The sequence below is a fragment of the Salvelinus fontinalis genome, chromosome 13 (assembly GCF_029448725.1).
Source record: "Salvelinus fontinalis isolate EN_2023a chromosome 13, ASM2944872v1, whole genome shotgun sequence".
Classification (NCBI taxonomy): Eukaryota; Metazoa; Chordata; class Actinopteri; order Salmoniformes; family Salmonidae; genus Salvelinus; species Salvelinus fontinalis.
In genome coordinates this window covers 27870194-27880610 of record NC_074677.1, presented here as the reverse complement: position 1 = coordinate 27880610, position 10417 = coordinate 27870194, and positions in this window count along the sequence as shown.

The window sequence follows — 10417 nt, the reverse complement described above, 5'->3', positions numbered from 1 at the left end:
TTCGACTCTGTCAATCACCATATTCTTATCGGCAGACTCAGTAGCCTCGGTTTTTCTAATGACTGCCTTGCCTGGTTCACCAACTACTTTGCAGACAGAGTTCAGTGTGTCAAATCGGAGGGCATGTTGTCCGGTCCTCTGGCAGTCTCTATGGGGGTACCACAGGGTTCAATTCTCGGGCCGACTCTTTTCTCTGTATATATCAATGATGTTGCTCTTGCTGCGGGCGATTCGATGATCCACCTCTACGCAGACGACACCATTCTGTATACTTCTGGCCCTTCCTTGGACACTGTGCTATCTAACCTCCAAACGAGCTTCAATGCCATACAGCACTCCTTCCGTGGCCTCCAACTGCTCTTAAACGCTAGTAAAACCAAATGCATGCTTTTCAACCGGTCGCTGCCTGCACCCGCCCGCCCGAATAGCATCACCACCCTGGACGGTTCCGACCTAGAATATGTGGACATCTATAAATACCTAGGTCTCTGGCTAGACTGTAAACTCTCCTCCCAGACTCATATTAAACATCTCCAATCCAAAATCAAATCAAGAATTGTCTTTCTATTTCGCAACAAAGCCTCCTTCACTCACGCCGCCAAACTCACCCTAGTAAAACTGACTATCCTACCGATCCTCGACTTCGGCGATGTCATCTACAAAATAGCTTCCAATACTCTACTCAGCAAACTAGATGCAGTTTATCATAGTGCCATCCGTTTTGTTACTAAAACACCTTATACCACTTACCACTGCGACCTGTATGCTCTAGTCGGCTGGCCCTCGCTACATATTCGTTGCCAGACCCACTGGCTCCAGGTCATCTATAAGTCCATGCTAGGTAAAGCTCCGCCTTATCTCAGTTCACTGGTCACGATATCAACACCCACCCGTAGCACGCGCTCCAGCAGGTATATCTCACTGATCATCCCAAAAGCCAACACCTCATTTGGCCGCCTGTCCTTCCAGTTCTCTGCTGCCTGTGACTGGAACGAATTGCAAAAATCGCTGAAGTTGGAGACTTTTATTTCCCTCACCAACTTTAAACATCTGCTATCTGAGCAGCTAACCGATCGCTGCAGCTGTACATAGTCCATCTGTAAACAACCCACCCAATTTACCTACCTCACCCCCTTACTGTTTTTATTTATTTATTTTTCTGCTCTTTTGCACACCAGTATCTCTACTTGCTCATGATCATCTGATGATATATCACTCCAGTGTTAATCTGCTAAATTGTAATTATTCGCTCCTATGGCCTATTTATTGCCTACCTCATGCCTTTTGCACACACTGTATATAGACTCATTTTGGGGGTTTTCCTACTGTGTTATTGACTTGTTTATTGTTTACTCCATGTGTAACTCTGTGTTGTTGTCTGTTCACACTGCTATGCTTTATCTTGGCCAGGTCGCAGTTGTAAATGAGAACTTGTTCTCAACTAGCCTACCTGGTTAAATAAAGGTGAAATAAAAATAAAATAAAATTCTCTTTCACGGGGCATGATGTATAGAGACCTGCAGTTTCCTAAAATGACTACTAGATGGAGACAAAACACCAGCACTGTCCTATGACAGGCCTGGCAAGGCATTCTACAGTTCTAATGGGGAGGAAGGATACTCTACACTAGCCTACAGAAGTAAGTGCTGAGTTTGCTTCAGAGCTAAACAGATCCGTGCAGATACATTCCATCATTTAACAGCCCAGAGATCTTGAATAGATATGAGCTTCAGTGGGCCATGCACTTGGGCATGTGTCAAAATGCCGACCTTCAGCTATAATTTGAGAAAGTGTTATGGTAACTGCTAGGCCTACATGTGTCAGGAATCACAAACCATTTACTGAGACCTTCCAGATAAATGGATGTGTGTTTGGGGGACAAGTCAATCTTATTAAACATATAAAATGTGCTCTCAGTAGCCTAGTCTTGCTTTATTGTATTGTTCATCCACCCCTGTGAATTCATTCAATATCCCACAAGCACACAAATACTTACATACTTTTACATATCAAACACACTGGTTTCTTGTTGATGGAAGCAGCTCCTGTATTCAATGCTTTAGCCAGGCCTGACAATTAGTTGAACAATCACACCAAAGAGGAAATTAACACATTCCAGAAGCCACCAGAACATTGCTTTGTTGTGCTGGTCGCCGCTCAGTGAAGAGGTAACTGTGGTTCAGGTCGGGGCAGAGATGTGTTATTGTCTGTTTAGCCATGTCATGGACTGAGGTCACACTTTGTCTTTCTTTCTGTGACCGGGATTGCATGCAGAGAGCCTGGTTGACCTGCATTTTTGGACACGTTTTTGTAAAGTACTGAAATTCCTGTCATTCAGCTGCTATCGGTGGTCCGATTCTGTTTTCCAACTTAAAAAGCTCTCCATGGGTCCAGGCTTCACTGGTCTGGTATGTGGATAGTATTTCTTTCTGCACAGCAAGAAGTTAACCCTTTGGGAGTCATAAATATTTTTTCTGTAAGTCTGGCCGCCTTGTCTCAGAGTGAGACACTCAAACCGCACGTATTTCCTCCACACTTGACCAAGGTTGTGTTGACTAAAGTAAACACTAAATGCTTTATTAAGTGCGTTAAGAGGTAGTGTGAGATTTACATGTTAACTCTTGCACCTTGAACCCACTTAAGATCAGAGCACCTTGCCTCCCTCTAAAAAGAGTGTGTCAAATGAACTCACAAAAAGTTAGCCTTTTATCCTCTCCTTTTAATGTTAGTCTTTGTTCATTATGTGAAAAATAAAGCACAGAAGAATGAATGTCTCACTAAAATGAAGTGTTTTGTTTTTTCTCCAGGGGGTTGCAACAATGGCCCTTAAGTGCTTATTTGGTGTGTTTTGTTTTTCAGCACATCAACCATCTGTCTGTTCCCCATGGCAGCAGAAAGAGAGTGCGTGTTCAGGGGGCCTGTGTCTGAGTAAGACTTTAGGACACCACACAATTGTTTTCCTTTTGGAAACGAACACAGTCAGATGTGAGGCTAACTCAGAGATAGGATACAGCCATTTGTGCATGCCTGCGTATGTGTCCTTTCCAAGGATGTGGTCCTCATCCCTCATAGACAGAGAAGTTGGCTAAAGCATAAATAAATCGCATTTTATTTGTCACATGCTTTGTAAACAACAGGTGCAAACTCTGTGAAATGCTTACTTACGGGCCCTTACCAACAATGCAGAAATAAAGAAATACATAATGAGTAACGATAACTTGGCTATAGACATTGGGTACCAGTACTGAGTCGATGTGCAGGGGTACGAGGTGATTGAGGTAGATATTTACATATAACTAGGAATAAAGTGACGAGGCAACAGGGTAGATACACTGTTGCAACTGTTTATGTGATGAGTCAACAAAGTTGTGCAAAAAGGGTCAATGCAGATAATCAAGGTAGCAATTTGACAAACTATACTGAACAAAAATATAAACACAACATGTAAAGTGTTGGTCCCATGTTTCATGAGCTGAAATAAATGATCCCAGAAATGTTCCATTCGCACAAAAAGCTTATTTCTCAAAAACGTTGTGCACAAATTTGTTTACATCCCTGTTAGTGAGCATTTCTCCTTTACCAAGATAATCCTGACAGGTGTGTCATATGAAGAAGCTGATTAAACAGCATGATCATTACACAAGTGCACCTTGTGATAAGGACATTAAAAGGCCACTAAAATGTGCAGTTTTATCACACAACCCAATGCCACAGATGTCTCAAATTTTGAGGGAGTGTGCAATTGGCATGCTGACTGTGTCACGTTCTGACCTTAGTTCCTTTTTTATGTCTTTATTTTAGTTGGTCAGGGCGTGAGTTGGGGTGGGCATTCTATGTTGTTATTCTATGTTTTGTTCTGTTGTTATATTTCTATGTGTTTGGCCTAGTATGGTTCTCAATCAGAGGCAGGTGTCAGTCGTTGTCTCTGATTGGGAGCCATATTTAGGTAGCCTGTTTTCTATTGTGTTTTGTGGGTTGTTGTTTCCTGTGTTAGTACCATACGGGACTGTTTCGGTTGTTTGTTTGTACTTTTGTTATTTTATTCAGTGTTCTGTTGAGTTATTAAATATCTCATTATGGACACTTACCACGCTGCACATTGGTCCGATCCTTGCTACTCCTCCTCAGACGAAGAGGAAATCCGTTACAGAACCACCCACCAGAAAAGGACCAAGCAGCGTGGTAACCAGGAGCAGAGGGTTCTGGACTTCTGGACACGGGGGGAAATTTTGGACGGCAAAGGACCCTGGGCACAGCCGGGGGAGTATCGCCGTCCGAATGAGGAGCTGGAGGCAGCTAGAGCAGAGCGGCGCCACTACGAGGAATTGGCGTGAGGTAACGGGCACGAGAGGCAGCCCCAGAATTTTTTTTGGGGGGGGGGGGGGGCACACGGGTAGATTGGCGGTCTCAGGTAGGAGACCTGAGCCAACTCCCCATGCTTACCGTGGCGAGAGAGTGACTGGGCAGGCACCGTGTTATGCGGGGGAGCGCACGATGTCCCCAGTGCGCACGCATAGCCCGGTGCGTTACATCGCAGCTCCTCGAATCGGCCGGGCTAGAGTGGGCATCGAGCCAGGAGGGATGATGCCGGCTCAACGCATCTGGTCTCCAGTGCATCTCCTCGGCCCGGGGTATATTGCACCAGCCCTACGCACGGTGTCTCCAGTTCGCCAGCACAGCCCAGTGCGGCCTGTTCCAACTCCCAGCACTTGCCGGGCTACAGGGGGGATCCAGCCAGGACGAGTGGTGCTAGCTCTGCGCTCGAGACCACCAGTGCGCCTCCACGGTCCAGTGCATCCGGTGCCTCGGTCAAGGACAAGGCCTCCTGCATGTCTCCCCAGCCTGGTGTGTTCTGTGTCTGTGCTAAGCACTAACCCTCCTGCATGTCTCCTCAGCCTGGTGAGTCCTGTGCCTTCTCCCAGAGCCAGGCCTTCTGTGTGTCTCTCCAATCCAGTGATAATCCATGGAACAAAGCCTCCAGTGATAATCCATGGCAAGAAGCCTCCAGTGATGATCCATGGCACGAAGCCTCCAGTGATGATCCATGGCACGAAGCCTCCAGTGATGATCCATGACACGAAGCCTCAAATAATGATCCATGGCACGAAGCCTCCAGTGATGATCCATGGCACGAAGCCTCCAGTGATGATCCATGGCACGAAGCCTCAGTGAGGATCCATGGCACGACGCCTCCAGTGAGGATCCATGGCATGAGGCCTCCAACGAAGGATGTCGGTCCGGAGCCTCCAGCATCGCCCTCTAGTCCGGAGCCTCCAGCGTCGCCCTCTAGTCCGGAGCCGCCAGAGTTTCCCTCTAGTCCGGAGCCGCCAGAGTCTCCCTCTAGTCCGGAGCCGCCAGAGTCTCCCTCTAGTCCGGAGCCGCCAGAGTCTCCCTCTAGTCCGGAGCCGCCAGAGTCTCCCTCTAGTCCGGAGCCGCCAGAGTCTCCCTCTAGTCCGGAGCCGCCAGAGTCTCCCTCTAGTCCGGAGCAGCCAGAGTCTCCCTCTAGTCCGGAGCAGCCAGAGTCTCCCTCTAGTCCGGAGCAGCCAGAGTCTCCCTCTAGTCCGGAGTAGCCAGAGTCTCCCGTCTATTCGGGGCCCGCTAAAAGGGTCCCCAGTCCGAGGTCGGCGGCGAGGGTCGCCGCTCTAAAGGCGCCACATAAGTGGGCCAAGACTATGGTGGAGTGGGGTCCACGTCCCGCACCAGAGCCGCCACCGCGGTGAAATGCCCACCCAGACCCTCCCCTATAGGTTCAGGTTTTTCGGCCGGAGTCCGCACCTTTGGGGGGGGGGGGGGGGGTACTGTCACTTTCTGACCTTAATTCCTTTTTTATGTCTTTATTTTAGTTGGTCAGGGCGTGAGTTGGGGTGGGCATTCTATGTTGTTTTTCTATGTTTTGTTCTGTTGTTATATTTCTATGTGTTTGGCCTAGTATGGTTCTCAATCAGAGGCAGGTGTCAGTCGTTGTCTCTGATTGGGAGCCATACGGTAGCCTGTTTTCTATTGTGTTTTGTGGGTGGTTGTTTCCTGTGTTAGTGTTTGCACCATACGGGACTGTTTCGGTTGTTTGTTTGTACTTTTGTTATTTTGTTCAGTGTTCTGTTAAGTTATTAAATATCTCATTATGGACACTTACCATGCTGCACATTGGTCCGATCCTTGCTACTCCTCCTCAGACGAAGAGGAAATCCGTTACAGACTGCAGGAATGTCCACCAGAGCTGTTGCCAGACATTTGAATGATAATTTCTCTACCATATGTCGTCTCCAACTTGGTTTTCGAGAATTTGGCAGTACGTATTCAGTGTATTTAGCAGTCTTATGGCTTGGGGGTAGAAGCTGTTCAGGGTCCTGTTGATTCCAGACTTAAATTAAAAAATACAATAAAAATAACACAATAAAATAACAATAGCGAGGCTATATACAGGGGGTACTGGTAGATAGAGGTAAAGTGACTATGCATAGATAATAAACTGGGTCGATGCAAATAGTCCAGGTAGCCATTTGATTAACTGTATAGCAGTCTTATGGCTTTGGGGTAGAAGCTGTTAAGGAGCCTTTTGGACCTAGACTTGGCGCTCCGGTACCGCTTGCCATGCGGTAGCAGAGAGAACAGTCTATGACTTGGGTGGATGGAGTCTTGGCCCCAATGATGTACTGGGCACTATGCACTACCCTCTGTAGCCCCTTGTGGTCAGATGCCATGCAGTTGCCATACCAAGTGTTGATGCAGCCAGTCAAGATGCTCTCAATGGTGCAGCTGTAGAACCTGTTGAGGATCTGAGGGCCCATGCCAAATTTTTTCAGCCTCCTAATGGGGAAGAGGCATTGTCGTGCCCTCTTCACGACTGAGTTGGTGTGTGTGGACCATGATAGATCCTTAGTGATGTGGACACAGAGGAACAAAGCTTTCAACCCACTCCACTACAGCCCAGTCGATATGAATGGGGGCATGCTTTGCCCTCAGTTTTCTGTAGTCCACGATCAGCTCATTTGTCTTGCTGACGTTGAGGGAGAGGTTGTTGTCCTTGCACCAAATGGCCAGGTCTCTGACCTCCTCCCTATAGGCTGTCTCGTCGTTGGTGATCAGGCCTACCACCATCGTGTCGTCAGCAAACTTAATGATGGTGTTGAAGTCGTGTGCGGCCACGCAGTCGTGGGTGAACAGGGAGTACAGGAGTGGACTAAGTATGCACCCCTGAGGGGCCCCCGTGTTGAGGGTCAGTGTTGCGGATGTATTGTTGCCTACCCTCACCATCTGAAGTTAGGAAGTCCAGGATCAAGTTGCAAAGGGAGGTGTTAGTCCCAGGGTCCTTAGCTTAGTGATGAGCTTGGAGGGCACTATCGTGTTGAGCGCAGAGCTGTTGTCAATGAACAGCATTCTCACAGGTGTTCCTCTAGTCCAGGTGGTAGAGGGCAGTGTGGAGTGCAATAGAGATTGTGTCATCTGTGGATCTGTTGATGCGGTATGCAAATTGGAGTGGGTCCAGGGTTTCTAGGATGATGGTGTGGATGTGAGCCACGGCCAGCCTTTCAAAGCATTTCATGGCTACAGATGTGAGTGCTACTGGGCGATAGTCATTTAGACAGGTTACCTTAGTGTTCTTGGGCAAAGGGACTATAGTGGTCCTGCTTGTAAATATTACAGACTGGGTCAGGGAGAGATTGAAAATGTCACTGAAGGCACTAACCACCTGGTCAGCGCATGCTTTGAGTACGCATCCTGGTAATCCGTCTGGCCCTGCGGCCTTGTGAAAGGTAACCTGTTTAAATGTCTTACAATGGCTACAGAAAGCGTGATGACACAGCTGCCCGGAACAGCTGGTGCTCTCATGCATGGTTCAGTGTTGCTTGTCTCGAAGCGAACATAGATGGCATTTAGCTCATCCAGCAGGTTCACGTCACATGGCAGCTTGTGGCTAGGTTTCCCTTTGTAATCCGTGATAGTTTGCAAGCCCTGCCACATCCGACGAGCGTCAGAGCCGGCGTTGTAGGATTCGATCTTAGTCCTGTATTGGCGCTTTAGCTGTTTGATGGCTCGTCGGGGGTCTTAGCGGGATTTCTTATAATCGTCCAGATTAGTGTCCTGTTTCTTAAAAGCGGCAGCTCTAGCCTTTAGCTCAGTGCCGATGTTGCCTTTAATCCATGGCTTCTGGTTGGGAGAAACAGTACCAGTCAAAAGTTTGGACACACCTACTCATTCCAGGGTTTTTCATTACTTCTACTATTTTCTACATTGTAGAATAATAGTGAAGACATCAAAACTATGAAAAGCCAACAAATGCTCAGCATATGTGGGAACTCCTTCAAGACTGTTGGAAAAGCATTCCTCATGAAGCTGGTTGAGAGAATGCCAAGAGTGTACTAAGCTGTCATCAAGGTAAAGGGTGGCTACTTTGAAGAATCTCAAACATATTTTGATTTGTTTAACCCTTTTTTGGTTACTACATGATTCCATGAGTGTTATTTCATAGTTTTGATATATTCACTATTACTCTACAATGTAGAAAATTATAAAAATAAAGAAAAACCCTTTTGACTGGTACTGTATACGTATGGTCACTGTGGGGACGACGTCGTTAATGCACAAAGCCGGTGACCTCAACGCCATCGGATGAATCCCGGAAAATATTCCAGTCTGTTCTAGCGAAACAGTCCTGTAGTCTAGCATCCGCTTCATTGGACCACTTTTGTATTGAGCGCGTCACTGGTACTTTCTGTTAGAGTTTTTGCTTGTAAGCAGGAATCGGGGGATCGTATAGAATTCTGGTTTGACAAATGGATGCCGAGGGAGAGCTTCTTATGTGTCTCTGTGTGTGGAATAAAGGTGATCTAGAGTTTTGTCTCCTCTAGTTGCACAAGTGACATGCTGGTAGAAATTAGATTAAATGGATTTCAGTTTCCCTGCATTTAAAATCACCGGCCACTAGGAGCGCCGCCTCTGGATGAGCATTTTCTTGTTGCTTATGACCCTATACAGCTCGTTGAGTGCGGTCTTAGTGGCAGCATCGGTTTGGAGTGGTAAATGGAAAGCTACGAAAAATATAGATAAACTCTTGGTAAATAGTATGGTCTACGGCTTACCATGAGGTATTCTAATTCTTACGAGCAGAACCTCGAGACTTCCTTAATATTAGAGATCTCACACCAGCTGTTGTTAACAAAGAGACACACACCTCCCCCTTGAGCTTACCCGAGGCCGCTGTTCGATCCTGCCGATGCATAGAAAAACCAGCTAGATGTATATTATCCATGTCCTTGTTCAGATATGACTCCGAGAAACATAGGATATTACAGTTCTTCAGGTCCCATTGATAGGATAGTCTCGAATGGAGCTTGTTCAGTTTGTTCTCCAGTGATTGTATGTTCGCCAATAGAATGGAGGGGAGAGGCGGAGCCTGTAAAACACCAGCTGTCCATTGCAGCCCCATTCTGAGTAGTGCAGTTCTGGGACCAGAGTACTAGAGTGAAGATGTGAGTTGGAACGAAAGCCTTTTGTCTTTCTCCACCTGCCTTCACTCCCCTTCACCCCACAGACTTCCTAAAATAGAACCAGATCAATAAATCAATACTACTCTTTTATGAACTCAGAACAAGCAGCTCATTGTCCTCCGTCTCCCTGTTTCTCCAGCCCAGTTTGAAAGTACTCTGAATGACTAAGAAATCATGTTACTTTGTTCAAATACGAGAAATTAATTCTATTTCCTCATTCTAATGCTATGGTGTTTTTGTCTACTTTTGACCCTACTGACAGATTATAGGAACTAGTTTGTGTTGTGTAATTCAGTTTGAGCTTGATGCAAAAGCTGCTGTTGTAACGGGCTTCCTCCTTCTCATCTGAAAAGGAGTAGCAAGGATTTGACCAAAGTGCAGCGGGTTGTGAATACATAATGATTTATTAAAACAAACGACGAAACACGAAAACAAACACTTGGAAGGATTAACAAACTAACAAAACGAACTAAACAGACCTAAACTTAAGAACTTACATGTAACACGAAGAACACACGAACAGGGAAAACAGACTACACAAAAACCGAACGAACAAACATACCCGAAACAGTCCCGTGTGGCGCAACATACACAGACACGGAAGACAACCACCCACAACAAACAATGTGAAACAACCTACCTTAATATGCCTCTCAATCAGAGGAAACGCCAAACACCTGCCTCTAATTGAGAGCCATACCAGGCAACCCATTAACCCAACACAGAAACACATAACATAGACTACCCACCCAAACTCACGCCCTGACCGTCAAACACATACAAAACAACAGAAACAGGTCAGGAACGTGACAGCTGTATTCTCCTCCCTTCAGCCCCAGTAGAGTAATTTGGCCACTGAAAGACTGAGAGCCTGGTGTCAGAGTCCTATATGGAGCTACTGGCTCAATCCCCTGATGCTCCATTTAAGA